Source organism: Anabrus simplex, chromosome 9, assembly GCF_040414725.1.
Source record: "Anabrus simplex isolate iqAnaSimp1 chromosome 9, ASM4041472v1, whole genome shotgun sequence".
NCBI classification, from domain to species: domain Eukaryota; kingdom Metazoa; phylum Arthropoda; class Insecta; order Orthoptera; family Tettigoniidae; genus Anabrus; species Anabrus simplex.
In genome coordinates, this window is record NC_090273.1 from 37,969,880 (window position 1) to 37,989,006 (window position 19,127).

Here is a 19,127-nt window from a genome sequence, read left to right on the forward strand (position 1 = left end):
ATTGTAAATGTAGAACACGTGAAGCAATCCTGATTTTAGAGGATCGAATTGATAAGGACAAATCCACATACATGACGTTCGTAGGTCTATAAAATGCATTCCATAAAGATGTTTGGACCAAGGTATTTGAGATTCTGAAGGTGATCACGATCAGATACAGAGAAAGAAGAATTATCTACTATGTGCACAAAATTCATACTGCATTGATAAGAATTGAGGGCTTAAAGAGAAGCATCAATCCAGAAAGGACTGGGGCAAGTCTGCAGTTTTAAATGTTTATATTGAACAGGCAGTAAAGGAAATCAAAGAAGAATTTGGAAAGGGAATGACAATCCAAGGAGAGGAAATCAAAACCCTGAGATTTGCGGATGATATTCTTATTTCATCTGAGTCCGCTGAAGATCTGGAGAAATTGAGGACATGTAGTCTTAAAGGAAGTAGATGAATATTGTTACTTGCGTAGTAAAATAACTGAGGATGACAGAATTAAGGAGGACATAAAATGCTGACTAGCAAGAGCAAGAATGCCTTTCTGAAAAAAAAAATTGCTCACTTCAAAAATTGATTTAGGAATTAGAAAGATGTTTTTCTTGAAGACCTTTGTTTGGTGCGAGCCGTTGTATGGAAGGGAACAATGGACGTTAACTAGCTCAGAAAGGAGGATAATAGAAGATTTTCAAATATGATGTTACAGAAGAATGCTGAAGGTGAGATGGGTAGATCGAATCACGATTGAAGATATACCGAATCGAATTGGTAAAAGGAAATCTATTTACCTAAACTTGACGAGAAAAGATAGAATGATAAGGCACATCTTAACACACCCAGGAGTTGTTCTGTTGGTTTTTGTGGAAGTATATGGGGTGAGAATGGAAGGTGTAGATCAAGGCATGAATGTTAACAAGCAGACTGGAGGAGATGTAGGATGTAGTAGTTATATAGAAATATTGAAGGCTGGTTCAGTATTTTACTGATATATACTGATATATACTCGACTCTGTTGAGGTTGGTGTGATTTTGTTATATATGATAATAATGATAACAATAATAATAATAATAATAATAATAATAATAATAATAATAATCGTATGGCCTCAGCTACCGTTTGCAGACATTTCGATTTGACGCCATCTGGCTGTCTGCTCGTCAATTTCGACGTTCCGGTTTACTCTGTCCGCCATCTAGCGGACCTAGAGTAAACCGGATCTCTCTTGGGCGGCTATGGCTGAGATTTAATTAATTTTGTCGGGTAAATACCAAATGTATCACCGGAGATCTTTTACATGCCGACATCGTACGACATGGAGTGTCGAATGGACTTTTTTCCGCCCTTCAAAAATCCGACTACCTCTGCCGGGCTTGAACCCGCTATCTTGGGATCCGGAGGCCGACACTCTATCACGGATCCACAGAGGCAGCTAATAATAATAATAATAATAATAATAATAATAATAATAATAATAATAATAATAATTTATTTAATGTGTGCTAGAGATAGTTACAAGTTCAATTTACTTTAAGTATTAATATGTTAATAATATACTACTACTTCTGTAATATATGTGGTTTATTTACAAGATTAATTTTTCTTAAGTAATAATGTTATTAGAAGAGTTATGTATATAAGAAACAGAGTCCTGTAAATATGTAAACAACATAATGGGTGAATAAGTATTACTACTACTACTACTACTACTACTACTACTACTACTACTACTACTACTACTACTAAGAGGATATGTGAGTGAAGGTTTACGAATTACTGGCAGTATAGTCAACCAGACAGGGACGATGTATTTCGGGATTTCACCTTGGAGGTATAGAAGCATCCCGCGTTACCACTCCCGGCTTAAAATTCACCTCATCACTGTCAGCATTTCGATGATAACGGAGGGAAGTTTGAACAATTCATTTAAGTAGTAATGATTAATGTACTGCGTAGAGTTGTAGAAAATGAGTTCTAACATGGAAATACAGTGTTTCCGGACCATATAACAGGAATGTGTCATGAGAGTTTGACCTACATTATTGTAACGCACTGTATACCAATGGCGATGTTGTTGACGATTATTGCCTTGAGAGGTAGTGGAAACGCGCAACTAATCAAAAAGAAAATGCAAGGGATCCGACGGTTCTAAGAATGAAGGCTAGCCGGAGCCGAGTACGGGAATCATACTGGTCTTGATATTAAAGACGTCGTTGACTACTCATTAATGCCGTGGAAAATCCCCTGTAGGTAGCGACAAACGTGAAATTTTGCCATAGTCAAGAAACAAGAAAACAATTTTTGGAAATAATTTTGGGTGAAAAGGGGTTAATTCTATTTTTAGAGAATACTTATATTTCAGGAGTCATTTAAGTTGTAAAGTTGGAATTTTGGCATATAAACATATCATTGACAATTAATAAACACTTGTTTGAGCATTTTTCGAAATTCAACCCTGATAGGGGTAAAAGGGGTGGTAAGTTTTCTAAACGTATTTTTTTTTTCAAGAGTATCTAAATTTGGCGAAGTGGAAGTTTGGCTGGTGATCTCGTTTTTGAAAATAAATTAATAATTTTTGAGAGATTTTGAAATTCGGCCCTTATTGGGATGAGATAGGTATTATATTCCCCCTCATGGCGCAACAGCCCCGAATGGCCATAGCCTACCAAGCGACCACTGATAAGCACGACGGATCCTCTCGGCCGTTATTCTGGGCTTTCTATACCGGGGCTGCCATTTTAACGTGAGATAGCTCCTCAATTGTCATGACGTAGGCTGAGTAGACCTCGATACAGCCCTCATATGCACATAAAAATCCCTGACCTGGTCGGGAATCAAAACCGGGGCCTCCCCTACCCTACACCGCGGGTTCGGCATTATTACATCTCAAGTCAATAAAGTTAGAGATGTTAAATTCTGCATAGAAGCTATTCATTAATTGTTTAACATTTAAACATGACAAGTGAATTAAACAGAAACATGTTCATGAAAGAAAAAACCTTCGAGGAAATTCGGCGCGAAAAGACTGAGATTAGAACTGTGTCAGTTAAAATTCTATTAAAACTATTTAAAATTTTATTATGGTGTAATCTAACTCGTCAATGCACTTTTTACTAATGAAAGCTTTTATTTATGGAACATGTTTTGAGAACAATATATATTCCCTTCATCAGCGATCAGCAAAGTCTAAATCACAAGAATAATAAAAAAATATATAACTTTTCATTTGTTTAGCCTACATTTACATGACTATTATATCACTATTTATCATATCAACGCATAAACAAATATTAGTGGAACATTAGGAAATTGCTATCACATAAAATATTCAATATTTAGATTAATGCATCTATGACAGCGGTTGCTCGCAAGATGTAGTGTTTACACTGCACTATGTCTTATGGTATAGGCTAGAATAAATTTGCTACTTTCATTTATCTGTCTCAGTCTCACCCTTGGCTTTAACAATATGAAAGTGACCGAGGTATGTGGATGCTAGTAATACCATTCCTTATGCAGCCAGTCCCTGTTATGAATGGTGTGAAAATGTCACTCATAGGGTCGGTTGGTGCAAGCATTTCAGTGGGCTTGGCAGACTGATATGTAAAAGCAACTTCTGGCTCGGTGATGAAAGCAATGGGAAACTACCTCACTCCTCATTTCCATAGTATGCCTCTTCATTGACGCCTAGGCTATCTATGACAGCTGTTGGCGGAACTGTGGAGGATCAAACCAGCCTTCGGGCTGAATACCCAACATACATTTAATCATGAAAGGCCCCCTACAAGCAAAGATCACTTTAAGGGGCGGTATACAATGGACGTATGCATTACATTCAAAATGAAAAAAAAATCAACATATTCAAGGTGTGATATCTGTTACTTACTATGGAAGTTACAATTAAATCTACTACAAGAATCCAGATAATAATATAAATAAAAACTAGAATAAAGTTGTAAGACACTAAATTAAAACCTAACTAATAACAAAACCTATGTTTACATTTTTTAACTTCGTTAATCACCGATATAATGTTTACAATTTTTTTTAGAACAGGTAGGGATTAAAAGGAATTTCCAATTAAGTCTAATTTATTTCATGAGGTAGTTCGTTGTATATTTTAAATCAATTATTGACAATAAATAAATATTCCGACCTATTCGCGTGTCAAATTGCTGTATATCTCTACTATACTGTATGATATGATTGTTGTGAATTTTGTTGTTAAAATTTTTGAAAAAATAAATAGCGCCATTGAACTTGGTCTCTAATTCCAAAGGTAGTATCTTAGTCTAATCATAAAGAACTTTATTTGGTGTTAAATATGGTGCTTCTGAAAAATTTATTGTGGCCCTATTCAGCAGAACATTCAGTGGTTTCAAATTTGTAATACACCCGTGACCATAAATCATATTCATATGAGCTATGTGAGAATGTATGAAAGAATAATACAAGGATAACTGTCCTGATTGGCTGCTGCCATTTCTTGATTGATACAGTACTTTTGTATCCATCTCTTGGCACAGGCCAGAGTAAAGTGTAGCTTTCACCGAAGTCCCAGTCTCATCCATGGCTGTGACAATATGGAAGCTGTTGGGGTTGGGTAATGACATTCAGAGCACGACTAGTGCATCTGAGTGTTACGAAAGATGTTTCTCATAGGGTCAGTCGTGCTGCAATAGCACTTTCTGACCCAGTAAGGAAAGCAATGGCAAACTACCTCACTCCTTGTCTTGCCTAGTACGCCTCATTTTGGTGCTGCCATTGGTTTTTGCTGTTTCCTTATAACCGCATAACCTTTGGTGGTGCTGTTTGAGGATCCAACCAGCCTGTGGGCTGATGACCTAACAGACAGACAACTGTCCTGAAACTGATAGGGCTCCTTTGAGACTTATGAACACACCAATAAATAATTGGAGCAGTCCTATCACATAAACTATAAGTATTCTGTTTCCAACCTAAGTTATTATCTACTGTCAAGTCCAAGACATTCACTTTGTTTACTTGCCGAATAATGATTATGATGAATATAATGCATATATTGTTTTCGAAAAATGTTTGATGAATAAATTATTTCAATAGAAAGGTATTAACAAGGTGGATTCAACCATAATTCTCTTTTAAATAGTTTTTAATAGGTTTTAAAATACAGCACCTATTGTCAACTATACCAATTATTAAACAGTTATTTGGGACAACAAGGAATCAAACGACACTAACACTTCTATTATTTCATATTAGAAACTGTACACTTGAATAGGTTTACAGCTCAACTGTAAAGTCGGTTAAATGTTAAATGATGGGTTTTGAAACTGAATTACTCGACTGTCTATTCCTCTTTTACATTTATGATTTGTTGACTGATACTGAAGGTCATTTGTTGTCTTAAACCGCTCTGGCTTTCATCCAACTTACTTTCCATAGTTGATACCTCCCTCTTTTCTAAAAATCCCTTTGAACATATTAACTGATTCCTCTGACGTATAAAAACTATACGAGTCACAGAAATAAAATAATAGTTTTATATGCACACCAGAAGAGGAACTGGGCGGCGATGTACTGTATTTAGCCTCAGGCTTAACTATTGTAGATTCCCATATCTGAGGTATCGATCCAGTCCTGCGTTATTTGTTGATCTGTGCTTGCGGAATGAAGTCTTTCTGAAGTACAGGCTACACGCTCATATGCAGATACTGAATGGCTTGCAGATACAATATACAGTTCATCACGGTGCACCTCCCTTTCTCTTTAAAACTGGACAGTTTCTCTATGTTGCCAGGCAACAAGTACTGTGGCAATTCGTAACCTGCACTTCATCATTATCACCGCCGCATCTATTCTGATCCTCGATTCGTAATTGCTGATACTCCTATCCGATGCTCAACGTAGTAAATCAATTAAATATATAAGCACTCCTCTTGTTTACTAACATCAGAATTATTGTACTAATCAAGAGAATAATCAAATTTGCAGAACGCCTCAGTTCGAAAATACAACGTGTGTCCCAAATGTACGGTTTATTATTTCGTATCCGAGTGTTGTTTCAGTACAAATACAGGGTGGGAAACAAAGTCAACCGGGTATATGAGCGTATGAGGGTTAAATAATTGGAGGGAATTAATTACATACCTCACGTCGTCGTCATTTTATCACTTGCTGAAGTTAGCCAATCAGGTCACATCGTGGGCGGCCTCAGATGGGCGTTGCTAGGCAGTGTCGCTAAATCTGCACACGGCCTGGAGAGCGCCAATAGAAGAAATAAACTTCTTCAGGCGAGGGACTTCAACAAGGACCTCCCTGCCGATAGGTTCGGCCCATATTAAGCACGCTACGATTGCATTAGTTGAAACGCACGGTGTGTTACTATTCCTCAGCATGGCTCTCTAGCCCGACCAGTCACATGCAGATTTAGCAACACCCTCTCGTAAAGTTCATTTGAATTCACGCGCGAAGCGATCTGATTCGCTAACTTCGGCGGCTGATAAAATGACAACAAGGGAGCGAGATTTCGACGTATTTTGTTAAATTACTTATCAGTATGACAAACGCTTACATACTCGGTTAACGTTGTTTCGGACCAACCTGTATACATAAACATAACATTCACATTACAATTACACACATTACGCGGCACTTTACCAAGATATATTTCATGCGGTCACACTGAGTCCATCCAATAAGCAGTGACAGCATTTCCCTCTTTGATCGCTTGAACAAGGTCTTGAAGTGTAATCTGGATTTGTAAATTTGACAGTTACACATGAGTGGAATACTTTGTATTATCCAGAAATCACAAAGTTATGTCTATTTAAATACCCTCAATTTTTGAGGTTGTTCCTAGATCTTCCGGTACCACTCCTCAAGCGATAAAATGACTTCAAGGAGCCCAGATGAGCTGATATCCAAGAGGTACTCTGCTTGGCCACAGGTCTCGGTGATCTGTTGCTGGTGATTTGTTTAAAAGGGAGGGAACTTAAGAGAGCTCGTTCATGATTGTAATCTTTTAGGAAGCGGTCGAATATGAAACAGCGGGTGACTCCTGTTGTTCTCCTCCTTTGACTTCTCATATCTTGCCGCCACTTCCATCCAAATGGAAGGGGGGGGGAGCAATCCTAACCAGACAGTAAAGTAGGGGTTGCTTTCATACATCCTGTAACTACTCTGCAGGTTTCATTAATGTAAATAGGGAGACATCTCGAGAAGCGCCACGTGGTGTTGAACACGAGGAGGTGAAGCAGGTTAGTCTGCTGCCGGCAGTTGAACCCAGTTCGTGTCAAGACACTTGTCATAGTACAAAGGAGCAAGGCATAGACATCAGGTTTTGTTACGAATTGGGGAAAAATGATACGGAGAAGCATGTGATGTTGGTGCAAGTGTACGGAACAGAATCCGTAAGCAGAAAATATATTTATGCTCGTCGACGCCGAAATATAAATATTATATGCCAGGAAACTGAATCTTAATTAGTCTCATTATAGTTCAAGTTTCATTATGAAACAGGTTCTCCACCAATCATAGTTCAAATTTTCATTATGAATCGGGTTCTCCACCAATCAGAGTTCAGATTTTCATTATGATACAACTGTTTGACTAATTAGCTAAGAATAGCATCGCACCTGCGCTCAACGCACTAGATTCTCATTTGTTTCCAAAATCAAACATGTCGGACACACGTCATATTAACATCAATGCACCTTCTACTTCCAATATTCCACAACCACACGGCACATTCCCGCAGATTCACTTCACCAACTGTATAATAAACAATTTGCATTTTAAATAAAGCTAGGTTATGATAACATATGACATTGTCAAGGTCTCTGATCCAGTCACTGAAAATCAATAACCCAGCGCATGCGCTCTGTTCAGTAAACTCAACTGTCTAGCGACATCTCAACAGAAATGTATGAATATTTAAAAGGTAGAGTTATAATTATCGTCGAGCATAAACAGTCGCTTCACTCGTTTTATAAACACACTTGTGTCTTAATTTTTTCCATTATAGGCCTTTTGCTTAATGTTCTATTACGACTGTTTAAAATGTTTTCGCGATGGACAGAGAACATTTGATTATGCGCCACTTCTTGAACATCCACCGCACTCACCGGATCCGGCAACTGCAGAATTCTTTTTGTTTCCCTGCCTCCGGGGAATCCTGAAAGGTATACGCGGTGCTAACATACCACCCATCCAAAGACTTTTGACATCAGTGCTTCGACCGATTCCAAAAGACGTCTTTGCTGACAGTTTCCAGAAACTGTATTTATGTCACCAAAAGCGTATTGTTGCCGAAGACGCAGTTTGTATACCGTTCTGTAGTTCAGGCAGCCCTGTATGGTGTTGAATACTGGCCTTCTTCGAAGGAAATGGAGCAACGACTTGCCATTATGGTAACAAAAGTGGACATCTGGTGCTACATTTTACAATCTTGTCACAAATGAAGACGTTCGTAGGTAATATGGATTGGAATAATCACTGAAATCGTGAGAGAAAGAAAGAAGCCACTTTTCCATTTGCAAAAATCAGACGATCAAAATTGTCTCTCCAGGTCATGGCCATCCGTCAACGGCTGCTAATTACAGATGGCAACCAGCCATAAAACATGGCCTGCACGGTTGCTAGGTAACACTGTCTGGCAATCCAGCCATACTTTACATCACTGCCAGCACAGTTGCTATGGTTACACGTACGTCACACATTCTGTCGCGTTAGTTAACACAAATTTTCGGATGACCCCCAGCCATAAGACATATTTATATCTACTGTCCACAAAAACGTACTTCAAGGAGAAACAGCAAGAGTGACAGCGACTAATTTTACTTTGCAGGTTGAGGAGAAACAGCCGTTAGAACGACCGAGGCAGCGTTGGCTTCACACCCTGCACGAATATCTTAAGATAACAGGCTTTCACCATGACGAGGCCTCCGTCATGACAAGTGGCAACTGAGAGACAACCACCAGCGTGAAGGACAAACGCTAAAGAAGAGTAGATTATTGGAGTGCCCCTCAAGGCAGTACTCTTCGACCACTGCTTTCTCACTTCCTTTTTGGACGGTCTACCATTTATTCTCAATGAAATAACAAATACCCTACTTTTCGTTGGTGATTGTAAGATATAAAATTAGAAACTTAGTTGATGCAACCATTATACACTCCTCACACAATGTCATCTCTAAATGGTGCTGAACTTGGAGACATAGCCCCAATTCAGAAAAATGCAGCCATTTGACAATAACCGTTGGTAATTCTCCAATACCAACATCATATTTCCTATTGTACAGGTCTATTCCATAGTTACAGAACAGTGAATCTTAGATGTTATATTGTATGGCAAACGACAGTCCAAAATTCACATACAAATACATACCGAAACGGGTATGAAATGAATAAATATTATCTACCGTTTTCCAGCCAACGGCCGTAGCCGTGTTGAAACACCGGATCCCGTGAGATCTCCGAAGTTAAGCAACATTGGGCGTGGTCAGGAGTTGGATGGGTTGCCGCGCGCTGTTGGTGGGGGGTAAGGGAATGGAGAAGCGGAAAGGAACTGGCCACCCTACCGCACGTAAACTCCGGTTCAGGAGCACCTCTGCGGAGGTTCGGACCTGCCTTCGGGCAGAATAACCCTTAACCTACCGTTTTCCAAAATTCTCTGATCCCATTGCAAATTGCCTGTTCTTTCTTATAATCAGTCACCCTCCATCAAAATACTGCTCTCCATTTTGGAACAGGGATTTCTATTTCAATATTTACAGTTAGAAAGAACGTATCCTTCTTAGCTTCCATAATAAGGAACAGAAACCCTAAATTCAGCAATCTACGCACAGCTGAACATTAAGAGACAGCCAGCTGATCAGAATGTTATTCACGAGATCTTAAAAAAAGGAATATTTTTATTTTGTTTTACTATTTTTTACTGTGCCCATCCCCACGCCCCCAGATTTACGGACTGTCCTAACATTCTCCACACTCAGCACAAAATAATCCGACAATTTTTTCCGAACCTTTTTCCAATCTTCTTTAAAAATGTTATCAAGAAACGTATCATCAAGTAAAAGTAACACTAGAGAAGGGTGAATAATCTCCTCAAAAGTAACTTAATGTGGAGTAGATTGCTGCGAAGTCCGTTTACGAAGACTTGGCTATGGATTTGGATATTTTCACAGTTTTCTGTTTGGATAATGTTCAAATTTTTTCATTGGTTTGATGACAGTACAAGTGAGAATTACTCCAGGTAACTGTATGTTATGCTTTGCGGATAACGAAATACCTTCGTAAAGTAACTAACTAATTAACGATTCAAGTTATCAGAAGAAGGTAAGCTGCAATACTAAAGCAAAAATAGTGAAACACATGATGATTTAGGAAGTAACTAGTTCCTTGATACTTGATTGATCAACTGTTTATTACACTAATACCTGGATGTATGTCCGGCTTCATGGCTAAGGGTTAGCGTGATGGCCTTTGGTCCAGAGGGTCCCAAGTTCGATTTCAGGCCGGGTCGGGGATGTGTGTGTGTGCCGTCTTCAGCATTATTTTAAGCAGGGCCCCATCCTCACAGACGCGCAGGTCGCCTATAACTTATGGCGTCAACTCGAAAGACCTGAAATCGGCGTCTTCGGAGGCCACAGGCTATTAATTAAATCTGAAAGAATGAAAACAACGACGGGAATGTTATTCAAAAATTGAAATAATATACTTATCGAAACGGAGAACATTTTACAGTAATAACGTATTCTTTTAATAAGAAATTAAGTGCCGAAGTGAACGTTGTTTAAAAGCCGCAGAACCGAGATACCTCAAGAAGAGTGTGGAATAAAATAACGTGTACAGAACCAAAATGCAAGCATTAATAAACGTAGAAAGCTTGAGTAAATACGAGAAAATTGCACAGCTGATATTAGTGTTCGTACATCCACATCGGAAGACACAGGATAAGCCGAGCTATGTTTTTGAAGCAAGTTTATGGTCGTGGATGAAATACTCGACCAGTTCGGGAATCGAAAATGAGGTCCTCCGAAGTGAAATCACTTCCCTGATCATTCAGCCAAGGGGACACGTAAATATACCTACCAAGAAGAGGAAGAAGAAAATATTCACACACCATGACATCTCAGAAAGTGATCACCTTTATTCAGGAACTTTCAAAAATGAAAACCGGTAGGAAGTGGACTTAAGTGAGAAAGAAAACTCGCCGAGGGCGAATGCGGGAATAGTGGACAAAGTTGAACGACCGTGGAAGAAAACAGTTCAAATAACGTGGTCCGAAGCTGGCGAAAGCTATTAATAATAGGTCTAACACTACTAATTATAACCAGAGACAGAATTTTAGAACTGTAATAGGCGAGAATGCAAGCTTATTGAAGGGAGTAACATGTATAGTCTAGTCTGCACAACGCCTATGATATGAGTTTTGTATAAACATAAGGGGTAAGTCCCGTCAAAACTCCTAGAATTTAGGTTACTCTCACTGAATTGTGGAAGAGCGGGCTAGTCGATACTTCCAAATAACTAAATTTATTTGAATTCTAACCTATTACTACCTAAAATTCCGAAGTCTGCTTGTAACAATAATGCTATTTATTGCACATATATTCAATTGACGTGTATCTTAGGATGTTGGAAGACAAAAATATAGAAGTTATATCCAACGTAAATTCTTTAACGAGTCGAAAGCCAATGGCACATCGTTTTCTCACTTAAACATCCTTACAATGTTATACGTTTCTAAATGATTTTACCCTTACTTAAGAACATAGTTCAGGATGATTTTCCTCAAGATGAAATAAAACGTACGCTATAAACGCTATAATGAGAATTACGTCAATTACAAATGTCTCGTAAATATGGCATATTATTCTAGTTTCCCATACAATGCGGATCACTCCATCACAGAGATCTTTGAATCTTTGAAGTAGGATTTCTTCTGACTTACCTGGTCTGTGACAAGAGAAAATCGTGAAGCGGAGATAAACTGAAAGAGAGTCCATTATACAGTGATTTATTGGCTGGTTCGAGAGGAGGAGCCATAAAGTATCCTCTTATTGCAGTCAGTCTGCTCTTCCATCATTCCCCAATATGTCACTGTCAGTCCTCCAATCCGCACAGTAGAAATAATAAATGAGCTCACAATAGATGGCTATGAAAATATATCTCCTACTTACACTCTTCGCCGGAGGATTTGGAATATAGGAAATGTGTATGACAATTATGGGGTTGCAATAATGAGTGTTCAACTCCTAGTATTCAAATTTTCTTTTCGATGTTGTGTTGTGCAAGTAGCCTGATCATAAACATATATAAGTATATGAGAATGAGTAGGTCCAGAAATGCCGCCATGAGCAGTTATATACTATTCCACAGTGCACCAGTCCTAAACTATTCCGAATAACAATCTTTGATAATTGAAAGTGGAATATACAGATTGAAGGGCCAAGGTGCAAGGCTACAATACTCCCCTACCGATATAGGAATTTAAAAGTATTCAGTCCACGATCTATAAGGTCAGCTTGCATCTTTCGGCCTCTGCTGACGTTTTTAGTCTACCTGCTTGGCATCCCACAAAATGTGAGAACGTGAACAAGCTGCAAAAAGTACAGCGCCGCGTCGAAAAGCTAACAAACCGTCAGTGCCTGATCCATGAATTAAGGTTACCTCTCACTGGGACAAAGACCAAAAAAGCTGACTTGCCTTCTTCGGAAATTCATCTCTGCTTCTATAGGCATTGATCTCTCCCAACGCATATCGATCGTTTACCGTTCAACTCAGGGAGGAAGAGCAATTGTCTGTTTTTCGCCAGTACCTTCGCGCTCGAAAAAGATATGGAACTCGCTGTAAGAGGATGTCAAGAGCGTACGTCTTCCAAAATTTCAGTTGTAAATAAATATAAAAGTAATTTAATGGAACCACTTCATGCGTCCGTTAATGAGGGTGGAAATTTGTGAGTGCTGAGTTACCAGTTGACTGTTTGGTACCTCAGTGCTGAGGTTTTTCATTCGTATGTAAAAGAAAATTGTAGAAGCCCCAATTTTTAACTTATCAGTGGGGTGATTAGGTTAAAATATTTATAAATGTTGGTTGTTTATAAATCTAAATGCAAATTGTTAATCCTACAGTTATGTTCAACATTATTTTGAGAGAAAACAAAATTACACTTACGTGCCCATGCGTGCATTATCTTTATATAAAGTAAAGAGCCCAAAATAATATTATTTCCTAAAATCAGTAGGCAACTAATACATGCAAATTCTTATAAGAATATAAGTTGATATTTTACAATAATTTCCAAACCTGGAATGTGGTGATAGCTAAATGTTTTCTACTGTATGTTTGTGATGCTGATTTGTTCAACTATCTGCACCAATTCCAGTGGCACAACATTTTTTTAAATCAATCATTTTCGAGTTGTCATCAAACACTACTTGGCCCTCAGCGCCCGTCACAGTTACATGAAACTCTGGCGAAGAAAAGTAATCCGTCCGCCACGAAATTAGTGATAAAATTTATTTTGTACTCACCGTGTTTTTCTTCTTTCGTTTAGAAGGAGGCTCTATTTTTCTCTCACATACAGTATTTTCGGCATTCTATCACTCTCACTTTCAAAATCGCTTAAAAATTCCTTAAAATGATCATCTCCATCATCACTTTCCGCTCAGGTTAATAACTGAAAGATTCTGTGAACCGAAATAACATCGCTGCAAGATCAAATAGATTGTTGTTCCGCCATGTTTGTTTACATCACAGATGAACTCCACAGACGTCTACAAAAAGCTATGTAAGTTACTTCCAGAAGCTATAATCTCTGATCACATAGTTCTACATAATGCCCAACAGATAGCAGAACATGTCAGAGATCAAATTCGCACTCGAAAGCGAACCGGAAAAAAAAAAAACAATTATCGCGCACCGCCTATAGACGCGTGTAGCACTGGTGGACCGGCCGCGTCAGCCCGTCTATAGGAGTGCGTAGCACTCTTCGGGGTAAGAGGATGTCAAGAGCGTACTTCTTCCAAAATTTCAGTTGTAAATAAATATAAAAGTAATTTAATGGAACAACTGCATGTGTCCGTGAATGAGGGTGGAAATTTGAGAACGACAGATTGGTTGATTGAAAGGAAATATGTGGGCATGAACAAGTGAATGAATGGGTGATTAGTTAACTAAATGAATGACCAGTGAGAAAACATATGTATACAGGTATATTTTGCTCAATATTATTTAAGTATTTTATAAACTCTATAAATAGGGTTACTAATATATCACTTTAAGATAGATTTAGGGAACACTGTATATTTACGTTTTACATCTGATCTCTTATTTACGTTTTCTCCATACCTTCCATGCTTCTGTTCAGAAATGTGGTAAATTAAATAACACTAATGCTGATACTGTTTAATTTATAACGTCAGTTCTATGCTATAGAGGAAAGGAGTGAGGTCTTCACTAAGATAAGTTCCAAATTTCAATATTTTAAGAATTTAAATGGAAACATACATATTTTTTAGTTATATTTGATGTAATCTGGTGATGCCGTTTCAAGAACGAAACACTTTAATTAATTTGGTTCTTTTTCAAATAGTTTATCAATTTACTTATTCAAAATTAATTTCGGCAGAATTATGAACCTATTAGTTATAAATCAATTGAGACGAAAGTGAAAATAGTTATACTTCAGTTCCGAAAGTCAAATATCTTTGACCTTACTCTTTTTTACTTCATGGTCCCTCATTCCACCGTGGTCAGGGTTGTATTTAGTCAGGTGCCTGGGAAAAATTACAGGAAATACAAACATTTTTGGATGGATTCCACTCACAGCTCCAAATTCTCATGATAGCTCATTACGTAAACATACGGTGTTCTATTCAGCAACTGCAACAATGATATTCAGATACATAATGATTGGTCATGCATGTATTACCTGTTCATACGAATATAAAGTAACCTTTAAATTGAAGATGACTGATAATAAGAATTTTTAGCATATTGGGAAATTACCAACAGTACAAGGATGAGAATGATGTACCTCTCTTTTTGAGATCCTTTTCATTTCGTCTCAAGATCCGTAACAATACCGGAGAGGTTTCAAATTATGAACAATAAAAATTTCAATAGAATTTGTAATGATACCAACTTAACTAAAATTCTTCCAGTGTCCAACATCATCATTAGTTTCTGTTTAGGCAACTGTAATGTGGATATTTTGTTCAATGAACATTTTATTTAAGTCCAGTCTTCTTGTGAGAACTTATTACGAAGGTAATTATTGAAAGAGGAACCTTTTGGGATGATGGGCACTTTTACGTGTGGTCGTTACCAAATGTCGAATATTTTGGCACTGGGGATCTTTCAGTCATGGAATCTGATAACCTAGTCCTCATTTCAAAAATATAAAATGCAAGGCCCGGTATTTTAACCTGAACCGCCTCGGACCAGAGCCAGTCACTCATTCGGCTGTCACGACTCAAAATTATAAATATATTCGAATCATACATTTCTTTTAACTATGTAAATCCCAGTTTACAAATAAGTAAGAAGCATGTATGAAGCTGTAACAGTATTCCAGTATTATGCATTACGCAATTTTAAAATTGCATTGATGTGGTAATGAAATAAAGTCTACCGTGAGCTGTAAGGGGACATTTCATATTTTTAACTCTGTGTGGGAGTAGAAGGTGATTGGTCCGTTATTGTCTCTCCTGCTATTACAAGCCAGTTCAAGGATTACCTTGTCCACTCTGGACTGTCATATTTTCAGTCTTCTATTGGATATCGAGTTATACACACGCCGACGTTATGTGAAACTTTATTTTCGGAACTTTCCCCATTATCATGCCCTTTAGAATAGCATAAGTTACGTAAATCATGTATTATTTTATGATTACTTTAATAATCTTTTGTTAGTTGCTCCATCTTACATCTGTAACGGTTAGTGGCTGCGTTATAATGGTCATGGTCATTCCTATCTAAACACTACAACGAATATTACGGCTTTAATGACCGTTGGTCATTGATTACAACGACAGTCTGAAACTAGTTCGAGGCTAACATATTTGAATTTATCTATTGTAATTCTCTATCGCTTATTTTAATCATATTGACTGTTTACCACTGATGCTCGCTATTTTTCAATGACAGCCTGAAATTGTAATGGCGGTGAGTCGTTTGATTTAAAAGTTAAAGCTCATTTACTGGACAAGGCTTTATCATAATTATTTGCAGTACTTAAAAATGGAATAATATTGAGAAAAAGAAACTCGAATGAAATGACACAGCTGAATCTCCATGTCAGTTTTGGTTAGGATTTGTTGACGCGTTTTCTTTCTTTCTTTCTTTCTTTCTTTCTTTCTTTCTTTCTTTCTTTATCTGTTCACCCACCAGGATTGGCTTTTCCGTCGGACTCAGCGAGGGATCTCACCTCTACCGTCTCAAGGGCAGTGTCCTGGAGCTTCATACTCTGGGCCGGGGGATGAAACTGGGGAGGATGACCAGTGCCTCGCCCAGGCGGCCTCACCTGCTATGCTCAACAGGGGCCTTGGAAGACTGGAAGGGATAGACAAGGAAGAGGGAAGGAAGCGGCCGTGGCCTTAAGTTAAGTACCATCCGGCATTTGCCTGGAGGAGAAGTGGGAAACCACGGAAAAGAACTTCCAGGGTGGTTGACGTGAGAATCGAACCCACCTCTACTCATTTGACCTCCCGAGGCTGAGTGGACACCATTCCAGCTGTCGTCCCACTTTTCAAATTTCGTGGCAGAGCCGGGAATCGAACCCGGGCCTCCGGGGGTGCCAGCTAATCACACTAACCACTACACCACAGAGGCGGACTCACGCGTTTTCCAAGAAATATTTAATGTAATATCTCGGTATTTTGTGTTTTCTTAATTAACGATATGAATTTCTACAATATTCTACCTAATGCATTAGGTTTAGACATTAAGTCTGAAATTATTTTTGATTACCTTTCCCTTAATTATTAATTCTGAAGATGATTCCAATGGTTATTGCTGTTTGATCATTTTGATTTAATAGTGACTTAATGTATTGACATTTTGAAAGGATTGCATCCTCCGAATGTTTTCTGAAATTGAAGTAACGTAATGGATTCTGAATTTTCATTGCATTCCATTTCATTTCAGCGTGGTGATTTTATTTCAACGTACGGTGTTCCTATCAATTACATTTCACTTAATGCTACAAGAGTCCACTCTTTTCAGTAATATCAAGCCGGTCCCGTGGTGTGGGGATAGCGTGCCTGCCTCCTACCCAGCGTGCTAGGGGTCGATTCCCGGCCTGGTCAGGGATTTTTAACTGGGTATAAGGGTTGGTTTGAGGTCCACTCAGACTACATGAATACAATTGTTGAGTTATCTGACGCTGAGAGAGTGGCCCCGGTCTAAAAAGCCAAGAATAACGGCCGAAAGGATTCTTCATGCCGACCACACAACACCTTGAAATCTACAGGCCTAGGGGCTGAGCTGCGGTCGCTTGGTAGGCCATGGCCCTTCTAGGCTGTTGCTCCAAGGTGTTTGGTTTGGTTTTCAGTAATATCGAGGCTGATGAGAATGATTTTAACTTAATTAATTCAAGGAAGATAATTTAACTCAAGAAAATTTCATTATAGTAACTGTCTCAAACTTAACCTTTATTTATTAAAGCGATTTACTGTAGTTGAATCTAGCATTCTCATTTCAATTAGTATTTCTTGAACTAAGAGTGATAGCTATGTAAGATTCATCCTCTTCCCTGCTTTCCAGCCTTTTATCAAATTAATGAATTGCCTCTGTGGATCAGTTGGCCTCCTGATGCCAAGATAGAGTAGGTTGAAAACCGGCAGTGTAGTCAGATTTTTTAAGGGCAAATATTGTCCACTCGACCTCTATGTCGTATGATGTCGGCATATAAAAGATCTCCGATGACACATTTGGTGATTACCCCTTCAAAATTAATTGAAACTCAGCTACAGACGCCCAAGAGATGTCCGATTTACTATGCCATCTAGTAGGTTTGGAATGAAGTGGAACTTCGGAATTGAAAAGGAGACAGTCAGATAGTGTCAAATTAAAATTTCTACACACAGTAAGTGAGGCCATGCGATTAAGTTATTATCATTATTTAATTAATTGAATATTTAGCTAATGATACTAAATAGCAATTGAGCAGAGTATTATTCTCAAATACGTTATACAATTCTTTTTTGTTTAAAAACAAGAGAATTTGAAATTATAAAATCACGATATGTCTTCTATAAAACACGATTAAAATATGTTAAAACATCCTAAAATATACTTGAAATGGAGAAGTACATAGTATGGGACTTGTGGAGTATATAAAACTTATACATTGGAAGAAAATGAATACACTTTTATTTAAGAGGTGTATGATCTCTCAGTGAAGATAGGAGGACGGATAGCATCGTCCTTAAAACGTACTAGTATCAAGGTTACATGGCAATCACTGCCATCAGACCCGTGGAAGCCAAACTGAAAATGTAGATTCAGAGAATGGGTACAAACACGAGTCAATAATAAAAAATAAAGGAATAGGCCACGTAAAATACAGTGCATGGTTGGGTCAGGTTTTGCTAACACTATCACACAGTATTTCTCCTTTCACGTTTTAATGTTAACCTGAGTTTACTGCACCTCACAACTGGGAGCTCACTACTATAGCTATGATGCACCTTGATTCAGGTATACTATCACCCTTAGAAAAAAAACACAAAGTACTAAAAATGATGCATTCTCCACTTGATATTCAGTAATCTTTGGCTTCTGCGCTATTGGCTTCCCTTTTGTCAGAAAAATACCAATTTTCACATGGATCTCTCTTGACATTTTTTAGGTAACAAGATATTATATTGGATGGATAAATAATTCGAAATTAATGTCTAATCGTATACAAGTATAATAATCTCAAAGATATTAACGTTTTTCCAAAATCCAAAACTTCGGAAGTTTTCTCGGTATTTTGTTGAACGTCCCGACACTAGCGTGTAGAATATGACCATGCTGGACTGATTAAAATTTTTAAAACACGCCATCCTGCTAGGAATTACACTCTAGAATATACTGTCATCATGACGAAAGAGGCAGACATAGTTCTATAAAAAATGCAAGCGCTAATCAAGACGCGGCATCACAAGAC

At 38.1% G+C, this 19,127-nt stretch overlaps 1 pseudogene; it reads left to right on the forward strand.

Moving 5' to 3' along the window:
• Positions 1 to 682: 682 nt before the first annotated feature.
• LOC137502151 (craniofacial development protein 2-like) overlaps positions 683 to 19,127 on the forward strand; it is a 171,633-nt pseudogene continuing 153,188 nt past the window's right edge.